Here is a 24,188-nt window from a genome sequence, read left to right as displayed (position 1 = left end):
CCAGGCCCCGCACGCCCAGTTTCTCCTCCCGTTCCCGGCCCGCCCTCCCAGCTTCCCCTCCCGAGCCAGGCAACGCCCACCCAGCTTCTCCTCCCAGCCTGGCCCCGCCCGCCCAGCTTCCCCTCCCAGCCAGGCCTCGCACGCCCAGTTTCTCCTCCCGTTCCCGGCCCGCCCTCCCAGCTTCCCTTCCCGAATCCGGCCCCGCCCGTCCCGCTGCCCCTCCCGAGCCCGGCCACGCCCACCCAGGTTCTCCTCCCAGCCTGGCCCCGCCCGCCCACCTTCCCCTCCCTGCCTGGCCCCGCACGTCCTGCTTCCCCTCCCAGCCACGCCCCGCCCGCCCAGTTTCTCCTCCAGAGCCCGGCCCAGCCCGCCCATTTTCTCCTCCCGAGCCAGGCCCCGCCCTCCTGCTTCCCCTCCCGAGCCCGGACACGCCCACCCAGCTTCACCTCCCAGCCTCGCCCCGCCCGCCCACCTTCCCCTCCCTGCCTGGCCCCGCACGTCCTGCTTCCCCTCCCAGCCAGGCCCCGCCCGCCCAGTTTCTCCTCCCGAGCCCGGCCCAGCCCGCCCATTTTCTCCTCCCGAGCCAGACCCCGCCCGTCCTGCTTCCCCTCCCGAGCTCGGCCCCGCCCACCTAGCTTCTCCTCCCAGCCTGGCCCCGCCCGCCCAGCTTCCCCTTCCGAGCCAGGCCCCGCCCGCCCCGCTTCTCCTCCCAGCCTGGCCCCGCCCGCCCAGCTTCCCCTCCCTGCTTGGCCCCGCCCGCCCAGCTTCCCCTCCCAGCCTGGCCCCTCCTGCCCAGCTTCTCCTCCTGAGCCAGGCCCCGCCCGCCCAGCTTCTCCTCCCAAGCCAGGCCCCGCCCGCCCAGCTTCCCCTCCCGAGGCAGGCCCCGCAGGCCCAGCTTCCCCTCCCAGCCAGGCCCCGACCGCCCAGTTTCTCCTCCCGTTCCCAACCCCGCCCGCCCCGCTTCTCCTCCCAGCCTGGCCCCGCCCGCCCAGCTTCCCCTCCCGAGCCCTGCCCCGCCCACCCAGCTTCTCCCCCCAAGTTGGCCCCGCCCGCCCACCTTCCCCTCTCAGTTTGGCCACGCCCGCCCATCTTCCCCTCCGGAGCCTGGCCCCGCCCGCCCAGCTTCCCCTCCCGAGCCCAGCCACGCCCACCCAGCTTCTCCTCCCAGCCTCGCCCCGCCCGCCCACCTTCCCCTCCCTGCCTGGCCCCGCACGCCCTGGTTCCCCTCCCAGCCAGGCCCCGCCCGCCCAGTTTCTCCTCCCGAGCCCGGCCCCGCCCGCCCAGTTTCTCCTCCCGAGCCAGGCCCCGCCCGTCCTGCTTCCCCTCCCGAGCTCGGCCCCTCCCACCTAGCTTCTCCTCCCAGCCTGGCCCCGCCCGCCCAGCTTCCCCTTCCGAGCCAGGCCCCGCCCGCCCAGCTTCCCCTTCCGAGCCAGGCCCCGCTCGCCCAGCTTCCCCTCCCAGCCTGGCCCCGCCCGCCCAGCTTCCCCTCCCGAGCCCGGCCCCGCCCACCCAGCTTCTCCCCCCAAGTTGGCCCCGCCCGCACATCTTCCCCTCCCGAGGCAGGCCCCGCCCACCAAGCTTCTCTCCCCAAGTTGGCCCCGCCCGCCCAGCTTCCCCTCCCGAGGCAGGCCCGGAGGCCCAGCTTCCCCTCCCAGCTAGGCCCCGCACGCCCAGTTTCTCCTCCCGTTCCCGGCCCGCACTCCCAGCTTCCCCTCCCAGCCTGGCCCCGCCCACCCAGCTTCCCTTCCCAGCCAGGCCCCGCACGCCCAGTTTCTCCTCCCGTTCCCGGCCCGCACTCCCAGCTTCCCCTCCCAGCCTGGCCCCGCCCACCCAGCTTCCCCTCCCAGCCAGGCCCCGCACGCCCAGTTTCTCCTCCCGTTCCCGGCCCGCCCTCCCAGCTTCCCCTCCCGAGCCAGGCAACGCCCACCCAGCTTCTCCTCCCAGCCTGGCCCCGCCCGCCCAGCTTCCCCTCCCAGCCAGGCCTCGCACGCCCAGTTTCTCCTCCCGTTCCCGGCCCGCCCTCCCAGCTTCCCTTCCCGAATCCGGCCCCGCCCGTCCCGCTGCCCCTCCCGAGCCCGGCCACGCCCACCCAGGTTCTCCTCCCAGCCTGGCCCCGCCCGCCCACCTTCCCCTCCCTGCCTGGCCCCGCACGTCCTGCTTCCCCTCCCAGCCACGCCCCGCCCGCCCAGTTTCTCCTCCAGAGCCCGGCCCAGCCCGCCCATTTTCTCCTCCCGAGCCAGGCCCCGCCCTCCTGCTTCCCCTCCCGAGCCCGGACACGCCCACCCAGCTTCACCTCCCAGCCTCGCCCCGCCCGCCCACCTTCCCCTCCCTGCCTGGCCCCGCACGTCCTGCTTCCCCTCCCAGCCAGGCCCCGCCCGCCCAGTTTCTCCTCCCGAGCCCGGCCCAGCCCGCCCATTTTCTCCTCCCGAGCCAGGCCCCGCCCGTCCTGCTTCCCCTCCCGAGCTCGGCCCCGCCCACCTAGCGTCTCCTCCCAGCCTGGCCCCGCCCGCCCAGCTTCCCCTTCCGAGCCAGGCCCCGCTCGCCCAGCTTCCCCTCCCAGCTTGGCCCCGCCCTCCCAGCTTCCCCTCCCGAGCCCGGCCCCGCCCACCCAGCTTCTCCCCCCAAGTTGGCCCCGCCCGCCCACCTTCCCCTCCCAGCTTCCCCTCCCATTCTGGCCCCGCCTGCCCAGCTTCTCCTCCTGAGCCACGCCCCGCCCGCCCAGCTTCTCCTCCCAAGCCAGGCCCCGCCCGCCCAGCTTCCCCTTCCGAGCCAGGCCCCGCTCGCCCAGCTTCCCCTCCCAGCCTGGCCCCGCCCTCCCAGCTTCCCCTCCCGAGCCCGGCCCCGCCCACCCAGCTTCTCCCACCAAGTTGGCCCCGCCCGCCCACCTTCCCCTCCCAGCCTGGCCCTGCCCGCCCAGCTTCCCCTCCCATTCTGGCCCCGCCTGCCCAGCTTCTCCTCCTGAGCCAGGCCCCGCCCGCCCAGCTTCTCCTCCCAAGCCAGGCCCCGCCCGCCCAGCTTCCCCTCCCGAGGCAGGCCCCGCAGGCCCAGCTTCCCCTCCCAGCCTGGCCCCGCCTGCCCAGCTTCTCCTCCTGAGCCAGGCCCCGCCCGCCCAGGTTTTTCTCCCAAGCCAGGCCCCGCCTGCCCAGCTTCCCCTCCCGAGCCCGGCCCCGCCCGCCCTGCATCCCCTCTCAGCCAGGCCCCGACCGCCCAGTTTCTCCTCCCGTTCCCGACCCCGCCCGCCCCGCTTCTCCTCCCAAGCCAGGCTTCGCACGCCCAGCCTCCCCTCCCAGCTTGGCCCCGCCCGCCCCGTTCCCCTCCCGAGCGAGGCCCCGCCCGCCCAGCTTCCCGTCCCATCCTGGCCCCGCCCGCCCAGCTTCCCCTCCAAGCCTGACCCCGCCGGCCCAGCTTCTCCTCCTGAGCCAGGCCCCGCCCGCGCAGCTTCCCCTCCTAGCTTGGCCCCGCCCGCCCCGTTCCCCTCCCGAGCCCGGCCCCGCCCGCCCTGCTTCCCCTCCCAGCCAGGCCCCGCACGCCCAGTTTCTCCTCCCAAGCCAGGCCCCGCCCGCCCCGCTTCTCCTCCCAGCCTGGCCCCGCACGCCCAGTTTCTCCTCCCAAGCCAGGCCCCGCCCGCCCTGCTTCCCCTCCCAGCCAGGCCCCGCACGCCCAGTTTCTCCTCCCAAGCCAGGCCCCGCCCGCCCCGCTTCTCCTCCCAGCCTGGCCCCGCCCGCCCAGCTTCCCCTCCCAGCCTGGCCCCGCCCGCCCAGCTTCCCCTCCCAGCCTGGCCCCGCCTGCCCAGCTTCTCCTCCCGAGCCAGGCCCCGCCCGCCCAGCTTCTCCTCCCAAGCCAGGCCCCGCCCGCCCAGCTTCCCCTCCCGAGGCAGGCCCCGCAGGCCCAGCTTCCCCTCCCAGCCAGGCCCCGACCGCCCAGTTTCTCCTCCCGTTCCCAACCCCGCCCGCCCCGCTTCTCCTCCCAGCCTGCCCCGCCCGCCCAGCTTCCCCTCCCGAGCCCTGCCCCGCCCACCCAGCTTCTCCCCCCAAGTTGGCCCCGCCCTCCCACCTTCCCCTCTCAGCTTGGCCCCGCCCGCCCATCTTCCTCTCCGGAGCCAGGCCGCGTCCGCCCAGCTTCCCCTCCCGAGCCCAGCCACGCCCACCCAGCTTCTCCTCCCAGCCTCGCCCCGCCCGCCCACCTTCCCCTCCCTGCCTGGCCCCGCAAGCCCTGCTTCCCCTCCCAGCCAGGCCCCGCCCGCCCAGTTTCTCCTCCCGTTCCCGGCCCGCCCTCCCAGCTTCCCTTCCCGAGCCCGGCAACGCCCACCCAGCTTCTCCTCCCAGCCTGGCCCCGCCCGCCCAGCTTCCCCTCCCAGCCAGGCCTCGCACGCCCAGTTTCTCCTCCCGTTCCCGGCCCGCCCTCCCAGCTTCCCTTCCCGAATCCGGCCCCGCCCGTCCCGCTGCCCCTCCCGAGCCAGGCCCCGCCCGCCCAGTTTCTCCTCCCGAGCCCGGCCCCGCCCGCCCTGCTTCCCCTCCGAGCCAGGCCCCGCACTCCGAGTTTCTCCTCCCGTTCCCGGCCCCGCCCGCCCCGCTTCTCCTCCCAAGCAAGGCCCCACCCGCCCAGCTTCCCCTTCCAGCCTGACCCCGCCCGCCCAGCTTCCCCTCCCAGCCTGGCCCCGCCTGCCCAGCTTCTCCTCCTGAGCCAGGCCCCGCCCGCCCAGCTTCTCCTCCCAAGCCAGGCCCCGCCCGCCCAGCTTCCCCTCCCGAGGCAGGCCCCCAGGCCCAGCGTCCCCTCCCAGCCTGGCCCCGCCTGCCCAGATTCTCCTCCTGAGCCAGGCCCCGCCCGCCCTGCATCCCCTCCCAGCCAGGCCCCGACCTCCCAGTTTCTCGTCTCGTTCCCGACCCCGCCCACCCCGCTTCTCCTCTGTGACGTAGTGGGGGTACTTGCTGGGCTGTGGTGACCCCTGCTGTCTGGAGCAAGACCCAGCAGGGAAAATCTCGCTAGGCAGAGATAAGGCCAAACTTGTCGAACCAGTGGCCAGACACCCCCCATGGAGAGGAACAAAGGAAGGTGAATGCTGCCCTGGACTGGGGGGCAGGGCTGCAAGGGAATTTAGTTGTTACTGTGGGAGAGCATGGAGGAGACAGCCTAGGGAGAGGAGCTGGAGTTTAGGGGCCCAGTCTCCCCCCAACTCAAGGGGGCCTGAGGCATCCTAGCCCAGTTCTGTGACCAGACTACATCTGTGCTGTGCTGTATCCTGGAGAGGCAATAAACTTCCTCTATTCCACTGGCTGGTGCAGTCTGTTTGTGACATCTCGGGGTGCAGGAGACGGGGAACCCCCAACACGCCGTCACACTGGTGTCAGGAGTGGGATCTGTTGCACTGCACCCCGTGGATGGAGCTCCCAGCGGTGAGCGACAAGGCGCTGTAGAAGCAAGAGCCCTGGAGCCAGGCGTGCTGGAGACAGAGCGAAGCGGTTCCTGGGAATCGTGGGGCGCTGCAGCACTAGACTGGTGAGTCTGCACCGAGGGGCCCAGCGGGCAGATGGCCTACGCCCGACTCTTGAAGGCAGAGCTGGTGGGGCTGTGCAGAGAGAGGGGCTTGCCGGTGCGGAAAGCAACCAAGGCCCAGCTGATTACCCAGCTGGAAGAGAATGACCAGCCACGGGGCCAGGATCTTGTCCCCAGGGGAAGCAGCCAGACCCCCCCTGAGAGTGTGTCAGGCTCAGAGAGGGGGAGGAGCGCTGGGACCCACCGGAGAGATGAGACAGCGTCTCCCGGGAGGCCTGCAAGCCGTAGCCCATCTAGGGCAGGGGCCAGCCCAGCGGAGCTGCGGCGGCTGGAGATCCAGCTGCGGATGAAGGAATTGGAAGTACAGGACCGAGAGAAGGAGCGCCAGGACCGAGAGAGGCAGCGACAGCATGAGCTGGCCATGGCAGAGCGGAGAACCTGCGGGGCCCCGGCTGCGCCAAGAGTGGATGGGCCCCAGAGTCCTGGGGATGCCAGGCGCTTGGAGAGGCTCATGGTGGCCCAATTGAAGGACGTGGGCGACATAGACGGGTTCCTCAGCTCCTTTGAGAGGGCCTGTGGGCTGCAACAGGTCCCCCCAGCTGACTGGCTGCAGGAGCTCGTCCCCGCACTGAACCAGGAGGCGGCCGGAGTGCTCAGTCAGCTGGAGGACCTACAGCCAGGGGATTACAACCGAGTCAAGGAGGCCCTGCTGCACAAGTTCGGGCTGACCCCCGAGATGTACAGGAAGAAGTTCCGGGGGGTACAGAAAGGGCCACGGGAGACCTATGTGGACCTGGCCTCCCGCCTGGCGCAATACTGCCGCAAGTGGGTCTCGGGAGTCGGAGCCCAGACCGCAGAGAAGCTGCTCAAGCTGGTCATGATGGAGCAGTTCTATGAAGCGTGCCCACCCAAACTGAGGCTGTGGCTCAAGGACCGGAGACCAGAGAACCCCCAGGAGGCCGGGAGACTGGCGGATGAGTTCACGGAGAGCCGGTCCGGGGGTGAACGGGAGTCCCGGAGAGAAAGAGAATCGCGCAGAGACCGGTTCTCGGCGGAGCAACGGAGAGAGACACCTCCGAGGCGAGCCCCAGGGACCAGGACCAGTCGTCGATACCCCAGAAAACCAGCCAGGGCCCGGGCAGAGCCGACCCGAATGGGCCCACAGAACCTAACTTGCCATCGCTGTGGGCAACGGGGCCACAAGAGGGCTCAATGCACCAGGCGCAAGAACAGGTCCCATGACCTGGGACGTTCCAGGGTTAACTGGCTGGGGCGGGAGGAAGGGCAGGCTGCCCCAGTGGCAGGGGCTGGCCGGCAAACCTCAGCTCAGAGAGAGGGGAAGGATGCTCAGTGCACCTCCCCTGGGAGGTCTGACCCTCGGGAGACAGATTTATCCATGCACCGGGTGGGGGCGGGGCGGCCCCTACGGAGGGACTGCCTCGTACCCCTGGAGGTGGACGGCAGGAAGGTGACGGGTTTCTGGGACACGGGGGCGGAGGTGACGCTGGCCCGGCCCGACATAGTGGCCCCAGACCGTATGCTACCCGACACTCAGCTGACACTGAGGGGCATAGGCGGCACCCCCTTTGAGGTACCTGTAGCCAGGGTGCATCTGAAATGGGAGGCCAAGGAGGGCCCCAAGGAAGTGGGGGTACACCCACACTTGCCCACCGACGTGCTAATGGGGAGTGACCTAGAGGAGTGGCCAGACGGACCCCACAGGACGCTGGTCACCACACGTAGCCAGAGCAAGCGAGGGGCTTGCGGCCCGGAACTCGAGGAGGTTCCCCAACAGGGGGCCCAGGGCCCCGTCCCAGCAGACCTAGAGTTGGACCTAGGCAGTGGGGGGAACCACGGCCCTGTCCCAGCCCCAGCCGCTGAATTCCAGGCGGAGGTGCGAGCGGATCCCTCCTTGCAGGCCCTGAGGGACCGGGCTGACCTGGGTGCCGCTCAACCCCTAGGAGGAGATTGCCAGGAGAAGTTCCGGTGGGAGAGGGGATTTCTGTACCGGGAATGGCTTTCCCCCGGGACGGTAGGCAAGTGGGGGCTCCAGCGGCAGCTGGTGGTTCCCCAAAGGTATCGCCGCAAGCTGCTACACCTGGCCCATGACATCCCATTCTCGGGACACCAGGGGATCCGGCGCACGCGGCTGAGGCTGCTCCAAAACTTCTACTGGCCGGGGATGTTTGCAGCTGTCCAGCGGTACTGCCGGTCCTGCGACTCCTGCCAACGAGTGGGGAAGGCCCAAGACAGGAGGAAAGCTGCATTGAGACCCCTGCCCATCATAGAGGAGCCTTTCCAGAAGGTGGCGATGGATATTGTGGGGCCCTTCAGCAGAGCGACCCGGACAGGGAAGAAATACATCCTGGTGGTGGTGGACTTTGCCACCCGCTACCCCGAGGCCGTGGCCCTGCCCTCCATCGAGGCAGACACGGTGGCAGACGCACTGCTGACCATTTTCAGCAGGGTGGGGTTTCCCCAGGAGGTTCTCACGGACCAGGGATCCAACTTCATGTCGGCCCTGCTCCGGTGCTTGTGGGAGAAGAGTGGGGTGCAACACACCTGGGCCTCGGCGTATCACCCCCAGACCAACGGGTTGGTGGAGAGGTTCAATGGGACTCTGAAACAGATGCTACGGACCTTTATGCACAAACACCCGCAGGACTGGGACAAGTACCTACCCCACCTGCTGTTTGCGTACAGGGAAGTGCCCCAGGAGTCCACGGGGTTCTCGCCGTTCGAGCTGTTATATGGGAGGCGAGTGAGGGGCCCCCTGGACTTATTGAAAGACGAGTGGGAGGGGAAGGTCTCCCCGGAGGGTGAGCCGGTCGTGGAATACGTCCTGACATTCCGGGAAAGACTTGCCGAGCTCATGGGCCTGGCCAGAGAGAACCTGAGCAGGGCCCAGAGGAAGCAGAAGGTCTGGTACGACCGCAATGCACGGGCCCGCGCCTACGCTACCGGGGACCAGGTGATGGTCCTGATCCCCGTGCGGAAGAACAAGCTGCAAGCCGCCTGGGACGGCCCCTTCAAGGTGGTTAAGCAGCTGAACGAGGTGAACTACGTGGTGGAGCTGACGGGCCGGACGCGCGGCCAGCGGGTATATCATGTTAACATGATGAAGCCGTACTGGGACAGGGAGAACTTGGTGCTGGCCGTGTGTAAGCCCTGGGAGGAGCAGGGGGAGGACCCCCTGGTGGGCCTGTTCCCTGGGACCGGAGAGGACTCTTCGCTGGAGTCAATTTCCCTCTCGGACCAGCTCACCCCGGCCCAGCAGGCCGAGATCCGGGAGGTGCTGCGCTCCCACCAGCAGCTGTTCTCCAACAAGCCGGGTCTTACCAACCTGGCTGTCCACCGGGTGCAGACGGGCACTCACCCCCCGGTGCGCTGCTCCCCATTCAGAGTCACAGGGAAAACAGCCCAGGACCTGGAGAGAGAGGTCCAGGACATGTTGGCCCTGGGGGTGATCCAGCCGTCCTCCAGCCCCTGGGCCTCTCCCGTGGTGCTGGTTCCCAAGAAGGACGGGTCGATCCGGTTCTGCGTGGACTACCGGAAGCTCAACGCCATCACGGTGTCCGACGCCTACCCGATGCCAAGGCCCGACGAGCTCCTGGACAAGCTGGGGGGAGCTCGCTATCTCACCACCCTGGACCTCACCAAGGGCTACTGGCAGGTGCCGCTAGACCAGGAGGCCAGACTGAAATCGGCTTTCATCACGCCGCTGGGGCTCTATGAGTTCCTGGTCCTACCCTTTGGCCTCAAAGGGGCGCCGGCCACCTTCCAGCGCCTGGTGGACCAGCTGCTGAGGGGAATGGAGAACTGTGCCCTAGCGTACATCGATGACATCTGCGTCTTCAGCCAGTCCTGGGAGGACCACGTGGCCCAGGTCAGCCAGGTACTGGATCGGCTGAGGGAGGCTGGGCTGACCGTAAAGGCTGGGAAGTGCAAGGTTGGAATGGCCGAAGTGTCCTACCTGGGCCATAAGGTGGGGAGCGGCTGCTTGAAGCCAGAGCCGGCCAAAGTGGAGGCCATCCGGGACTGGCCTGTGCCCCAGACCAAGAAGCAGGTCCAGGCTTTCATTGGGATGGCGGGGTACTACCGGAGGTTTGTGCCCAACTTCAGCTCCATCGCTGCCCCGATCACAGAGCTGTGCAGGAAGGGGAGGCCCGACAGGGTGGTCTGGACAGAGCAGTGCCAGAGGGCTCTCTGTGCACTGAAGGAAGCCCTGGCCAAGGCTCCAGTGTTGGTAAACCCAGACTTCGACAAGCCCTTTATCGTGTTTACTGACGCCTCGGACACCGGGCTGGGGGCGGTGCTGATGCAGGCGGACGAGAAAGGGGAACGTCACCCCATCGTGTACCTGAGCAGGAAGCTGCTGCCCCGGGAGCGGAGCTACGCGACCGTAGAGAGGGAATGCCTGGCCATGGTGTGGGCCCTGCAAAAGCTGCAGCCGTACCTGTTTGGCCGGCGTTTCACGGTGTTCACCGACCACTGCCCCCTGACCTGGCTGCACCAGATGAAAGGGACGAACGCCAAGCTGCTGCGGTGGAGCCTGCTCCTGCAGGACTACGACATGGAAGTGATCCACGTCAAGGGGAGCGCCAACATCATCGCCGACGCGCTGTCCCGTAGCGAGGGGCCCGAACTTCCCCAGGTCACGAGCGGAGTGACCCTGCTCAGTTCGCTCTCGGAGGGGGGAGAACTGTGACGTAGTGGGGGTACTTGCTGGGCTGTGGTGACCCCTGCTGTCTGGAGCAAGACCCAGCAGGGAAAATCTCGCTAGGCAGAGATAAGGCCAAACTTGTCGAACCAGTGGCCAGACACCCCCCATGGAGAGGAACAAAGGAAGGTGAATGCTGCCCTGGACTGGGGGGCAGGGCTGCAAGGGAATTTAGTTGTTACTGTGGGAGAGCATGGAGGAGACAGCCTAGGGAGAGGAGCTGGAGTTTAGGGGCCCAGTCTCCCCCCAACTCAAGGGGGCCTGAAGCATCCTAGCCCAGTTCTGTGACCAGACTACATCTGTGCTGTGCTGTATCCTGGAGAGGCAATAAACTTCCTCTATTCCACTGGCTGGTGCAGTCTGTTTGTGACATCTCGGGGTGCAGGAGACGGGGAACCCCCAACACGCCGTCACATCCTCCCAAGCCAGGCCTCGCACGCCCAGCTTTCCCTCCCAGCTTGGCCCCGACCGCCCCGTTCCCCTCCCGAGCGAGGACCCGCCCGCCCAGCTTCTCCTCCCAGCCTTGCCCCGCCCGCCCACCTTCCCCTGCCAGGTTTGCCCCGCCCGCCCCGCTTCCCCTCCCGAGCCAGGCCCCGCCCGCCGAGTTTCTCCTCCCGAGCCCGGCCCCGCCCGCCCTGCTTCCCCTCCCAGCCAGGCCCCGCACGCCCAGTTTCTCCTCCCGTTCCCGGCCCGCCCTCCCAGCTTCCCCTCCCGAGCCCGGCCACGCCCACCCAGATTCTCCTCCCAGCCTGGCCCCGCCCGCCCACCTTCCCCTCCAAGCCTGGCCCTGCCCGCCCAGCTTCCCCTCCCATTCTGGCCCCGCCTGCCCAGCTTCTCCTCCTGAGCCACGCCCCGCCCGCCCAGCTTCTCCTCCCAAGCCAGGCCCCGCCCGCCCAGCTTCCCCTTCCGAGCCAGGCCCCGCTCGCCCAGCTTGCCCTCCCAGCCTGGCCCCGCCTGCCCAGCTTCTCCTCCTGAGCCAGGCCCCGCCCGCACAGGTTTTTCTCCCAAGCCAGGCCCCGCCTGCCCAGCTTCCCCTCCCGAGCCCGGCCCCACCCGCCCTGCATCCCCTCCCAGACAGGCCCCGACCGCCCAGTTTCTCCTCCCGTTCCCGACCCCGCCCGCCCCGCTTCTCCTCCCAAGCCAGGCTTCGCACGCCCAGTTTCTACTCCCGAGCCCGGCCCCGCCCGCCCTGCATCCCCTCCCAGCCAGGCCCCGACCGCCCAGTTTCTCCTCCCGTTCCCGACCCCGCCCGCCCCGCTTCTCCTCCCAAGCCAAGCTTCGCACGCCCAGCCTCCCCTCCCAGCTTGGCCCCGCCCGCCCCGTTCCCCTCCCGAGCGAGGCCCCGCCCGCCCAGCTTCCCGTCCCATCCTGGCCCCGCCCGCCCAGCTTCCCCTCCAAGCCTGACCCCGCCGGCCCAGCTTCTCCTCCTGAGCCAGGCCCCGCCCGCGCAGCTTCCCCTCCCAGCTTGGCCCCGCCCGCCCCGTTCCCCTCCCGAGCCCGGCCCCGCCCGCCCTGCTTCCCCTCCCAGCCAGGCCCCGCACGCCCAGTTTCTCCTCCCAAGCCAGGCCCCGCCCGCCCCGCTTCTCCTCCCAGCCTGGCCCCGCCCGCCCAGCTTCCCCTCCCAGCCTGGCCCCGCCTGCCCAGCTTCTCCTCCTGAGCCAGGCCCCGCCCGCCCAGCTTCTCCTCCCAAGGCAGGCCCCGCCCGCCCAGCTTCCCCTCTCGAGGCAGGCCCCGCAGGACCAGCTTCTCCTCCCAGCCTGGCCCCGCCCGCCCAGCTTCCCCTCCCAGCTTGGCTCCGCCCGCCCATCTTCCCCTCTCCAGCCAGGCCCCGCCCGCCCAGCTTCTCCTCTCGAGTCCGGCCCCGCCCGCTCAGCTTCTCCTCCCAGTCTGGCCCCGCCCGCCCACCTTCCCCTCCCATCTTGGCCCCGCCCCCCAGCTTTCCCTGCCAGCCTGGCCCCGCCCACCCAGCTTCCCCTACCAGCCAGGCCCCGCACGCCCAGTTTCTCCTCCCGTTCCCAGCCCGCCCTCCCAGCTTCCCCTCCCGAGCCCGGCAACGCCCACCCAGCTTCCCCTTCCAGCCGGGCCCCGCACGCCCAGTTTCTTCTCCCGTTCCCGGGCCGCCCTCCCAGCTTCCCCTCCCGAGCCCGGCAACGCCCACCCAGCTTCTCCTCCCAGCCTGGCCCCGCCCGCCGAGCTTCCCCTCCCGAGCCAGGCCCCGCCCGCCCAGTTTCTCCTCCCGAGCCCGGCCCCGCCCGCCCCGCTTCCCCTCCCACCCAGGCCCCGTACGCCCAGTTTCTCCTCCCGTTCCCGACCCCGCCCGCCCCGCTTCTCCTCCCAAGCAAGGCCCCGCCCGCCAAGCTTCCCCTCCCAGCCTGGCCCCGCCCGCCCAGCTTCCCCTCCCAGCCTGGCCCCGCCTGCCCAGCTTTTTCTCCCAAGCCAGGCCCCGCCTGCCCAGCTTCCCCTCCCAGCTTGCACCCGCCCGCCCAGCTTCCCCTCCCGAGTCCGTCCCTGCCCGTCCAGCTTTCCCTCCCGAGTCTGTCCCTGCCCGCCCAGCTTTCCCTCCCAGCCAGGCCCCGCACACCCAGGTTCTCCTCCCAAGCCAGGCCCCGCCCGCCCCGCTTCTCCTCCCAGCCTGGCCCCGCCCGCCCAGCTTCCCCTCCCAGCCTGGCCCCGCCCGCCCAGCTTCCCCTCCCAGCTTGGCCCCGCCTGCCCAGCTTCTCCCCCTGAGCCAGGCCCCGCCCGCCCAGCTTCTCCTCCCAAGCCAGGCCGCGCCCGCCCAGCTTCCCCTCCCGAGGCAGGCCCCGCAGGCCCAGCTTCCCCTCCCAGCCAGGCCCCGACCTCCCAGTTTCTCCTCCCGTTCCCAACCCCGCCCGCCCCGCTTCTCCTCCCAAGCCAGGCCTCGCACGCCCAGCTTCCCCTTCCAGCCTGGCCCCGCCCACCCAGCTTCTCCCCCCAAGTTGGCCCCGCCCGCCCACCTTCCCCTCTCAGCTTGGCCCCGCCCGCCCATCTTCCCCTCCGGAGCCAGGCCCCGCCCGCCCAGCTTCCCCTCCCGAGCCCAGCCACGCCCACCCAGCTTCTCCTCCCAGCCTCGCCCCGCCCGCCCACCTTCCCCTCCCTGCCTGGCCCCGCACGCCCTGATTCCCCTCCCAGCCAGGCCCCGCCCGCCCAGTTTCTCCTCCCGAGCCCGGCCCCGCCCGCCCAGTTTCTCCTCCCGAGCCAGGCCCCGCCCGTCCTGCTTCCCCTCCCGAGCTCGGCCCCGCCCACCTAGCTTCTCCTCCCAGCCTGGCCCCGCCCGCCCAGCTTCCCCTTCCGAGCCAGGCCCCGCCCGCCCAGCTTCCCCTCCCGAGCCCGGCCCCGCCCACCCAGCTTCTCCCCCCAAGTTGGCCCCGCCCGCCCATCTTCCCCTCCCGAGGCAGGCCCCGCCCACCAAGCTTCTCCCCCCAAGTTGGCCCCGCCCGCCCAGCTTCCCCTCCCGAGGCAGGCCTCGCAGGCCCAGCTTCCCCTCCCAGCTAGGCCCCGCACGCCCAATTTCTCCTCCCGTTCCCGGCCCGCACTCCCAGCTTCCCCTCCCAGCCTGGCCCCGCCCACCCAGCTTCCCCTCCCAGCCAGGCCCCGCACGCCCAGTTTCTCCTCCCGTTCCCGGCCCGCCCTCCCAGCTTCCCCTCCCGAGCCCGGCAACGCCCACCCTGCTTCTCCTCCCAGCCTGGCCCAGGCCGCCGAGCTTCCCCTCCCGAGCCAGGCCCCGCCCGCCCAGTTTCTCCTCCCGTTCCCGGCCCGCCCTTCCAGCTTCCCCTCCCGAGCCCGGCAACGCCCAGCCAGCTTCTCCTCCCAGCCTGGCCCCGCCCGCCCAGCTTCCCCTCCCAACCAGGCCTCGCACGCCCAGTTTCTCCTCCCGTTCCCGGCCCGCCCTCCCAGCTTCCCTTCCCGAATCCGGCCCCGCCCGTCCCGCTGCCCCTCCCGAGCCAGGCCCCGCCCGCCCAGTTTCTCCTCCCGTTCCCGGCCCCGCCCGCCCCGCTTCTCCTCCCAAGCAAGGCCCCACCCGCCCAGCTTCCCCTTCCAGCCTGGCCCCACCCGCCCAGCTTCCCCTCCCAGCCTGGCCCCGCCTGCCCAGCTTCTCCTCCTGAGCCAGGCCCCGCCCGCCCAGCTTCTCCTCCCAAGCCAGGCCCCGGCCGCCCAGCTTCCCCTCCCGAGGCAGGCCCCGCAGGCCCAGCGTCCCCTCCCAGCCTGGCCCCGCCTGCCCAGATTCTCCTCCTGAGCCAGGCCCCGCCCGCCCTGCATCCCCTCCCAGCCAGGCCCCGACCTCCCAGTTTCTCCTCTCGTTCCCGACCCCGCCCACCCCGCTTCTTCTCCCAAGCCAGGCCTCGCACGCCCAGCTTTCCCTCCCAGCTTGGCCCCGACCGCCCCGTTCCCCTCCCGAGCGAGGACCCGCCCGCCGAGCTTCCCCTCCCGAGCCAGGCCCCGCCCGCCCAGTTTCTCCTCCCGAGCCCGGCCCCGCCCGCCCCGCTTCCCCTCCCACCCAGGCCCCGTACGCCCAGTTTCTCCTCCCGTTCCCGACCCCGCCCGCACCGCTTCTCCTCCCAAGCAAGGCCCCGCCCGCCCAGCTTCCCCTCCCAGCCTGGCCCCGCCCGCCCAGCTTCCCCTCCCAGCCTGGCCCCGCCTGCCCAGCTTCTCCTCCTGAGCCAGGCCCCGTCCGCCCAGCTTCTCCTCCCAAGCCAGGCACCGCCCGCCCAGCTTCCCCTCCCGAGGCAGGCCCCGCAGGCCCAGCTTCCCCTCCCAGCCTGGCCCCGCCTGCCCAGCTTCTCCTCCTGAGCCAGGCCCCGCCCGCCCAGCTTTTTCTCCCAAGCCAGGCCCCGCCTGCCCAGCTTCCCCTCCCAGCTTGCACCCGCCCGCCCAGCTTCCCCTCCCGAGTCCGTCCCTGCCCGTCCAGCTTTCCCTCCCGAGTCTGTCCCTGCCCGCCCAGCTTTCCCTCCCAGCCAGGCCCCGCACACCCAGGTTCTCCTCCCAAGCCAGGCCCCGCCCGCCCTGCTTCCCCTCCCAGCCAGGCCCCGCACGCCCAGTTTCTCCTCCCAAGCCAGGCCCCGCCCGCCCCGCTTCTCCTCCCAGCCTGGCCCCGCCCGCCCAGCTTCCCCTCCCAGCCTGGCCCCGCCCGGCCAGCTTCTCCTCCTGAGCCAGGCCCCGCCCGCCCAGCTTCTCCTCCCAAGCCAGGCCCCGGCCGCCCAGCTTCCCCTCCCGAGGCAGGCCCCGCAGGCCCAGCGTCCCCTCCCAGCCTGGCCCCGCCTGCCCAGATTCTCCTCCTGAGCCAGGCCCCGCCCGCCCTGCATCCCCTCCCAGCCAGGCCCCGACCTCCCAGTTTCTCGTCTCGTTCCCGACCCCGCCCACCCCGCTTCTCCTCCCAAGCCAGGCCTCGCACGCCCAGCTTTCCCTCCCAGCTTGGCCCCGACCGCCCCGTTCCCCTCCCGAGCGAGGACCCGCCCGCCCAGCTTCTCCTCCCAGCCTTGCCCCGCCCGCCCACCTTCCCCTGCCACGTTTGCCCCGCCCGCCCCGCTTCCCCTCCCGAGCCAGGCCCCGCCCGCCGAGTTTCTCCTCCCGAGCCCGGCCCCGCCCGCCCTGCTTCCCCTCCCAGCCAGGCCCCGCACGCCCAGTTTCTCCTCCCGTTCCCGGCCCGCCCTCCCAGCTTCCCCTCCCGAGCCCGGCCACGCCCACCCAGATTCTCCTCCCAGCCTGGCCCCGCCCGCCCACCTTCCCCTCCCAGCCTGGCCCTGCCCGCCCAGCTTCCCCTCCCATTCTGGCCCCGCCTGCCCAGCTTCTCCTCCTGAGCCACGCCCCGCCCGCCCAGCTTCTCCTCCCAAGCCAGGCCCCGCCCGCCCAGCTTCCCCTTCCGAGCCAGGCCCCGCTCGCCCAGCTTGCCCTCCCAGCCTGGCCCCGCCTGCCCAGCTTCTCCTCCTGAGCCAGGCCCCGCCCGCACAGGTTTTTCTCCCAAGCCAGGCCCCGCCTGCCCAGCTTCCCCTCCCGAGCCCGGCCCCACCCGCCCTGCATCCCCTCCCAGCCAGGCCCCGACCGCCCAGTTTCTCCTCCCGTTCCCGACCCCGCCCGCCCCGCTTCTCCTCCCAAGCCAGGCTTCGCACGCCCAGTTTCTACTCCCGAGCCCGGCCCCGCCCGCCCTGCATCCCCTCCCAGCCAGGCCCCGACCGCCCAGTTTCTCCTCCCGTTCCCGACCCCGCCCGCCCCGCTTCTCCTCCCAAGCCAAGCTTCGCACGCCCAGCCTCCCCTCCCAGCTTGGCCCCGCCCGCCCCGTTCCCCTCCCGAGCGAGGCCCCGCCCGCCCAGCTTCCCGTCCCATCCTGGCCCCGCCCGCCCAGCTTCCCCTCCAAGCCTGACCCCGCCGGCCCAGCTTCTCCTCCTGAGCCAGGCCCCGCCCGCGCAGCTTCCCCTCCCAGCTTGGCCCCGCCCGCCCCGTTCCCCTCCCGAGCCCGGCCCCGCCCGCCCTGCTTCCCCTCCCAGCCAGGCCCCGCACGCCCAGTTTCTCCTCCCAAGCCAGGCCCCGCCCGCCACGCTTCTCCTCCCAGCCTGGCCCCGCCCGCCCAGCTTCCCCTCCCAGCCTGGCCCCGCCTGCCCAGCTTCTCCTCCTGAGCCAGGCCCCGCCCGCCCAGCTTCTCCTCCCAAGCCAGGCCCCGCCCGCCCAGCTTCCCCTCTCGAGGCAGGCCCCGCCCGCCCCGCTTCTCCTCCCAAGCCAGGCCTCGCACGCCCAGCTTTCCCTCCCAGCTTGGCCCCGCCCGCCCCGTTCCCCTCCCGATCGAGGACCCGCCCGCCCAGCTTCTCCCCCCAAGTTGGCCCCGCCCGCCCACCTTCCCCTCCCAGCTTGGCTCCGCCCGCCCATCTTCCCCTCTCCAGCCAGGCCCCGCCCGCCCAGCTTCTCCTCTCGAGTCCGGCCCCGCCAGCTCAGCTTCTCCTCCCAGTCTGGCCCCGCCCGCCCACCTTCCCCTCCCATCTTGGCCCCGCCCCCCAGCTTTCCCTGCCAGCCTGGCCCCGCCCACCCAGCTTCCCCTACCAGCCAGGCCCCGCACGCCCAGTTTCTCCTCCCGTTCCCAGCCCGCCCTCCCAGCTTCCCCTCCCGAGCTCGGCAACGCCCACCCAGCTTCCCCTTCCAGCCGGGCCCCGCACGCCCAGTTTCTTCTCCCGTTCCCGGGCCGCCCTCCCAGCTTCCCCTCCCGAGCCCGGCAACGCCCACCCAGCTTCTCCTCCCAGCCTGGCCCCGCCCGCCGAGCTTCCCCTCCCGAGCCAGGCCCCGCCCGCCCAGTTTCTCCTCCCGAGCCCGGCCCCGCCCGCCCCGCTTCCCCTCCCACCCAGGCCCCGTACGCCCAGTTTCTCCTCCCGTTCCCGACCCCGCCCGCCCCGCTTCTCCTCCCAAGCAAGGCCCCGCCCGCCAAGCTTCCCCTCCCAGCCTGGCCCCGCCCGCCCAGCTTCCCCTCCCAGCCTGGCCCCGCCTGCCCAGCTTCTCCTCCTGAGCCAGGCCCCGTCCGCCCAGCTTCTCCTCCCAAGCCAGGCCCCGCCCGCCCAGCTTCCCCTCCCGAGGCAGGCCCCGCAGGCCCAGCTTCCCCTCCCAGCCTGGCCCCGCCTGCCCAGCTTCTCCTCCTGAGCCAGGCCCCGCCCGCCCAGCTTTTTCTCCCAAGCCAGGCCCCGCCTGCCCAGCTTCCCCTCCCAGCTTGCACCCGCCCGCCCAGCTTCCCCTCCCGAGTCCGTCCCTGCCCGTCCAGCTTTCCCTCCCGAGTCTGTCCCTGCCCGCCCAGCTTTCCCTCCCAGCCAGGCCCCGCACGCCCAGTTTCTCCTCCCAAGCCAGGCCCCGCCCGCCCCGCTTCTCCTCCCAGCCTGGCCCCGCCCGCCCAGCTTCCCCTCCCAGCCAGGCCCCGCACGCCCAGTTTCTCCTCCCAAGCCAGGCCCCGCCCGCCCCGCTTCTCCTCCCAGCCTGGCCCCGCCCGCCCAGCTTCCCCTCCCAGCCTGGCCCCGCCTGCCCAGCTTCTCCTCCTGAGCCAGGCCCCGCCCGCCCTGCTTCCCCTCCCAGCCAGGCCCCGCACGCCCAGTTTCTCCTCCCAAGCCAGGCCCCGCCCGCCCCGCTTCTCCTCCCAGCCTGGCCCCGCCCGCCCAGCTTCCCCTCCCAGCCTGGCCCCGCCTGCCCAGCTTCTCCTCCTGAGCCAGGCCCCGCCCGCCCAGCTTCTCCTCCCAAGCCAGGCCCCGCAGGCCCAGCTTCCCCTCCCAGCCAGGCCCCGACCGCCCAGTTTCTCCTCCCGTTCCCAACCCCGCCCGCCCCGCTTCTCCTCCCAAGCCAGGCCTCGCACGCCCAGCTTCCCCTTCCAGCCTGGCCCCGCCCGCCCAGCTTCCCCTCCCGAGCCCTGCCCCGCCCACCCAACTTCTCCCCCCAAGTTGGCCCCGGCCGCCCACCTTCCCCTCTCAGCTTGGCCCCGCCCGCCCATCTTCCCCTCCGGAGCCAGGCCCCGCCCGCCCAGCTTCCCCTCCCGAGCCCAGCCACGCCCACCCAGCTTCTCCTCCCAGCCTCGCCCCGCCCGCCCACCTTCCCCTTCCTGCCTGGCCCCGCACGCCCTGATTCCCCTCCCAGCCAGGCCCCCCCCCCCCAGTTTCTCCTCCCGAGCCCGGCCCCGCCCGCCCAGTTTCTCCTCCCGAGCCAGGCCCCGCCCGTCCTGCTTCCCCTCCCGAGCTCGGCCCCGCCCACCTAGCTTCTCCTCCCAGCCTGGCCCCGCCCGCCCAGCTTCCCCTTCCGAGCCAGGCCCCGCCCGCCCAGCTTCCCCTCCCGAGCCCGGCCCCGCCCACCCAGCTTCTCCCCCCAAGTTGGCCCCGCCCGCCCATCTTCCCCTCCCGAGGCAGGCCCCGCCCACCAAGCTTCTCCCCCCAAGTTGGCCCCGCCCGCCCAGCTTCCCCTCCCGAGGCAGGCCTCGCAGGCCCAGCTTCCCCTCCCAGCTAGGCCCCGCACGCCCAATTTCTCCTCCCGTTCCCGGCCCGCACTCCCAGCTTCCCCTCCCAGCCTGGCCCCGCCCACCCAGCTTCCCCTCCCAGCCAGGCCCCGCACGCCCAGTTTCTCCTCCCGTTCCCGGCCCGCCCTCCCAGCTTCCCCTCCCGAGCCCGGCAACGCCCACACAGCTTCCCCTCCCAGCCAGGCCCCGCACGCCCAGTTTCTCCTCCCGTTCCCGGCCCGCCCTTCCAGCTTCCCCTCCCGAGCCCGGCAACGCCCACCCAGCTTCTCCTCCCAGCCTGGCCCCGCCCGCCCAGCTTCCCCTCCCAGCCAGGCCTCGCACGCCCAGTTTCTCCTCCCGTTCCCGGCCCGCCCTCCCAGCTTCCCTTCCCGAATCCGGCCCCGCCCGTCCCGCTGCCCCTCCCGAGCCAGGCCCCGCCCGCCCAGTTTCTCCTCCCGAGCCCGGCCCCGCCCGCCCCGCTTCTCCTCCCAAGCAAGGCCCCACCCGCCCAGCTTCCCCTTCCAGCCTGGCCCCGCCCGCCCAGCTTCCCCTCCCAGCCTGGCCCCGCCTGCCCAGCTTCTCCTCCTGAGCCAAGCCCCGCCCGCCCAGCTTCTCCTCCCAAGCCAGGCCCCGCCCGCCCAGCTTCCCCTCCCGAGGCAGGCCCCGCAGGCCCAGCGTCCCCTCCCAGCCTGGCCCCGCCTGCCCAGATTCTCCTCCTGAGCCAGGCCCCGCCCGCCCTGCATCCCCTCCCAGCCAGGCCCCGACCTCCCAGTTTCTCCTCTCGTTCCCGACCCCGCCCACCCCGCTTCTCCTCCCAAGCCAGGCCTCGCACGCCCAGCTTTCCCTCCCAGCTTGGCCCCGACCGCCCCGTTCCCCTCCCGAGCGAGGACCCGCCCACCCAGCTTCTTCTCCCAGCCTTGCCCCGCCCGCCCACCTTCCCCTGCCAGGTTTGCCCCGCCCGCCCCGCTTCCCCTCCCGAGCCAGGCCCCGCCCGCCGAGTTTCTCCTCCCGAGCCCGGCCCCGCCCGCCCTGCTTCCCCTCCCAGCCAGGCCCCGCACGCCCAGTTTCTCCTCCCGTTCCCGGCCCGCCCTCCCAGCTTCCCCTCCCGAGCCCGGCCACGCCCACCCAGATTCTCCTCCCAGCCTGGCCCTGCCCGCCCAGCTTCCCCTCCCATTCTGGCCCCGCCTGCCCAGCTTCTCCTCCTGAGCCACGCCCCGCCCGCCCAGCTTCCCCTTCCGATCCAGGCCCCGCTCGCCCAGCTTGCCCTCCCAGCCTGGCCCCGCCTGCCCAGCTTCTCCTCCTGAGCCAGGCCCCGCCCGCACAGGTTTTTCTCCCAAGCCAGGCCCCGCCTGCCCAGCTTCCCCTCCCGAGCCCGGCCCCACCCGCCCTGCATCCCCTTCCAGCCAGGCCCCGACCGCCCAGTTTCTCCTCCCGTTCCCGACCCCGCCCGCCCCGCTTCTCCTCCCAAGCCAGGCTTCGCACGCCCAGTTTCTCCTCCCGAGCCCGGCCCCGCCCGCCCTGCATCCCCTCCCAGCCAGGCCCCGCACGCCCAGTTTCTCCTCCCGTTCCCGGCCCGCCCTCCCAGCTTCCCCTCCCGAGCCCGGCAACGCCCACCCAGCTTCCCCTCCCAGCCAGGCCCCGCACGCCCAGTTTCTCCTCCCGTTCCCGGCCCGCCCTCCCAGCTTCCCCTCCCGAGCCCGGCAACGCCCACCCAGCTTCTCCTCCCAGCCTGGCCCCGCCCGCCGAGCTTCCCCTCCCGAGCCAGGCCCCGCCCGCCCAGTTTCTCCTCCCGAGCCCGGCCCCGCCCGCCCTGCTTCCCCTCCCACCCAGGCCCCGCACGCCCAGTTTCTCCTCCCGTTCCCGGCCCCGCCCGTCCCGCTTCTCCTCCCAAGCAAGGCCCCGCCCGCCCAGCTTCCCCTCCCAGCCTGGCCTCGCCCGCCCTGCTTCCCCCCCCCTTCTGGCCCCGCCTGCCCAGTTTCTCCTCCTGAGCCAGGCCCCGCCCGCCCAGCTTCTCCTCCCAAGCCAGGCCCCGCCCGCCCAGCTTCCCCTCCCGAGGCAGGCCCCGCAGGACCAGCTTCCCCTCCCAGCCTGGCCCCGCCTGCCCAGCTTCTCCTCCTGAGCCAGGCCCCGCCCGCCCAGCTTTTTCTCCCAAGCCAGGCCCCGCCTGCCCAGCTTCCCCTCCCAGCTTGCACCCGCCCGCCCAGCTTCCCCTCCCGAGTCCGTCCCTGCCCGTCCAGCTTCCCCTCCTAGCCAGGCCCCGCCCGCCGAGTTTCTCCTCCCGAGCCCGGCCCCGCCCGCCCTGCTTCCCCTCCCAGCCAGGCCCCGCACGCCCAGTTTCTCCTCCCGTTCCCGGCCCGCCCTCCCAGCTTCCCCTCCCGAGCCCGGCCACGCCCACCCAGATTCTCCTCCCAGCCTGGCCCTGCCCGCCCAGCTTCCCCTCCCATTCTGGCCCCGCCTGCCCAGCTTCTCCTCCTGAGCCACGCCCCGCCCGCCCAGCTTCCCCTTCCGAGCCAGGCCCCGCTCGCCCAGCTTGCCCTCCCAGCCTGGCCCCGCCTGCCCAGCTTCTCCTCCTGAGCCAGGCCCCGCCCGCACAGGTTTTTCTCCCAAGCCAGGCCGCGCCTGCCCAGCTTCCCCTCCCGAGCCCGGCCCCACCCGCCCTGCATCCCCTCCCAGCCAGGCCCCGACCGCCCAGTTTCTCCTCCCGTTCCCGACCCCGCCCGCCCCGCTTCTCCTCCCAAGCCAGGCTTCGCACGCCCAGTTTCTCCTCCCGAGCCCGGCCCCGCCCGCCCTGCATCCCCTCCCAGCCAGGCCCCGACCGCCCAGTTTCTCCTCCCGTTCCCGACCCCGCCCGCCCCGCTTCTCCTCCCAAGCCAGGCTTCGCACGCCCAGCCTCCCCTCCCAGCTTGGCCCCGCCCGCCCCGTTCCCCTCCCGAGCGAGGCCCCGCCCGCCCAGCTTCCCGTCCCATCCTGGCCCCGCCCGCTCAGCTTCCCCTCCAAGCCTGACCCCGCCGGCCCAGCTTCTCCTCCTGAGCCAGGCCCCGCCCGCGCAGCTTCCCCTCCCAGCTTGGCCCCGCCCGCCCCGTTCCCCTCCCGAGCCCGGCCCAGCCCGCCCTGCTTCCCCTCCCAGCCAGGCCCCGCACGCCCAGTTTCTCCTCCCAAGCCAGGCCCCGCCCGCCCCGCTTCTCCTCCCAGCCTGGCCCCGCCCGCCCAGCTTCCCCTCCCAGCCTGGCCCCGCCTGCCCAGCTTCTCCTCCTGAGCCAGGCCCCGCCCGCCCAGCTTCTCCTCCCAAGCCAGGCCCCGCCCGCCCAGCTTCCCCTCCCGAGGCAGGCCCCGCACGCCCAGCTTTCCCTCCCAGCTTGGCCCCGCCCGCCCCGTTCCCCTCCCGATCGAGGACCCGCCCGCCCAGCTTCTCCCCCCAAGTTGGCCCCGCCCGCCCACCTTCCCCTCCCAGCTTGGCTCCGCCCGCCCATCTTCCCCTCTCCAGCCAGGCCCCGCCCGCCCAGCTTCTCCTCTCGAGTCCGGCCCCGCCCGCTCAGCTTCTCCTCCCAGTCTGGCCCCGCCCGCCCACCTTCCCCTCCCATCTTGGCCCCGCCCCCCAGCTTTCCCTGCCAGCCTGGCCCCGCCCACCCAGCTTCCCCTACCAGCCAGGCCCCGCACGCCCAGTTTCTCCTCCCGTTCCCAGCCCGCCCTCCCAGCTTCCCCTCCCGAGCCCGGCAACGCCCACCCAGCTTCCCCTTCCAGCCGGGCCCCGCACGCCCAGTTTCTTCTCCCGTTCCCGGGCCGCCCTCCCAGCTTCCCATCCCGAGCCCGGCAACGCCCACCCAGCTTCTCCTCCCAGCCTGGCCCCGCCCGCCGAGCTTCCCCTCCCGAGCCAGGCCCCGCCCGCCCAGTTTCTCCTCCCGAGCCCGGCCCCGCCCGCCCCGCTTCCCCTCCCACCCAGGCCCCGTACGCCCAGTTTCTCCTCCCGTTCCCGACCCCGCCCGCCCCGCTTCTCCTCCCAAGCAAGGCCCCGCCCGCCAAGCTTCCCCTCCCAGCCTGGCCCCGCCCGCCCAGCTTCCCCTCCCAGCCTGGCCCCGCCTGCCCAGCTTCTCCTCCTGAGCCAGGCCCCGTCCGCCCAGCTTCTCCTCCCGAGTCCGTCCCTGCCCGTCCAGCTTTCCCTCCCGAGTCTGTCCCTGCCCGCCCAGCTTTCCCTCCCAGCCAGGCCCCGCACACCCAGGTTCTCCTCCCAAGCCAGGCCCCGCCCGCCCTGCTTCCCCTCCCAGCCAGGCCCCGCACGCCCAGTTTCTCCTCCCAAGCCAGGCCCCGCCCGCCCCGCTTCTCCTCCCAGCCTGGCCCCGCCCGCCCAGCTTCCCCTCCCAGCCTGGCCCCGCCCGCCCAGCTTCCCCTCCCAGCCTGGCCCCGCCTGCCCAGCTTCTCCTCCTGAGCCAGGCCCCGCCCGCCCAGCTTCTCCTCCCAAGCCAGGCCCCGCAGGCCCAGCTTCCCCTCCCAGCCAGGCCCCGACCGCCCAGTTTCTCCTCCCGTTCCCAACCCCGCCCGCCCCGCTTCTCCTCCCAAGCCAGGCCTCGCACGCCCAGCTTCCCCTTCCAGCCTGGCCCCGCCCGCCCAGCTTCCCCTCCCGAGCCCTGCCCCGCCCACCCAACTTCTCCCCCCAAGTTGGCCCCGGCCGCCCACCTTCCCCTCTCAGCTTGGCCCCGCCCGCCCATCTTCCCCTCCGGAGCCAGGCCCCGCCCGCCCAGCTTCCCCTCCCGAGCCCAGCCACGCCCACCCAGCTTCTCCTCCCAGCCTCGCCCCGCCCGCCCACCTTCCCCTCCCTGCCTGGCCCCGCACGCCCTGATTCCCCTCCCAGCCAGGCCCCGCCCGCCCAGTTTCTCCTCCCGAGCCCGGCCCCGCCCGCCCAGTTTCTCCTCCCGAGCCAGGCCCCGCCCGTCCTGCTTCCCCTCCCGAGCTCGGCCCCGCCCACCTAGCTTCTCCTCCCAGCCTGGCCCCGCCCGCCCAGCTTCCCCTTCCGAGCCA

This window comes from Pelodiscus sinensis, unplaced genomic scaffold (genome assembly GCF_049634645.1).
Source record: "Pelodiscus sinensis isolate JC-2024 unplaced genomic scaffold, ASM4963464v1 ctg47, whole genome shotgun sequence".
Taxonomy (NCBI): Eukaryota; Metazoa; Chordata; order Testudines; family Trionychidae; genus Pelodiscus; species Pelodiscus sinensis.
The sequence above is the reverse complement of the archived record's forward strand: the minus strand, read 5'-3'. Positions refer to the sequence as shown.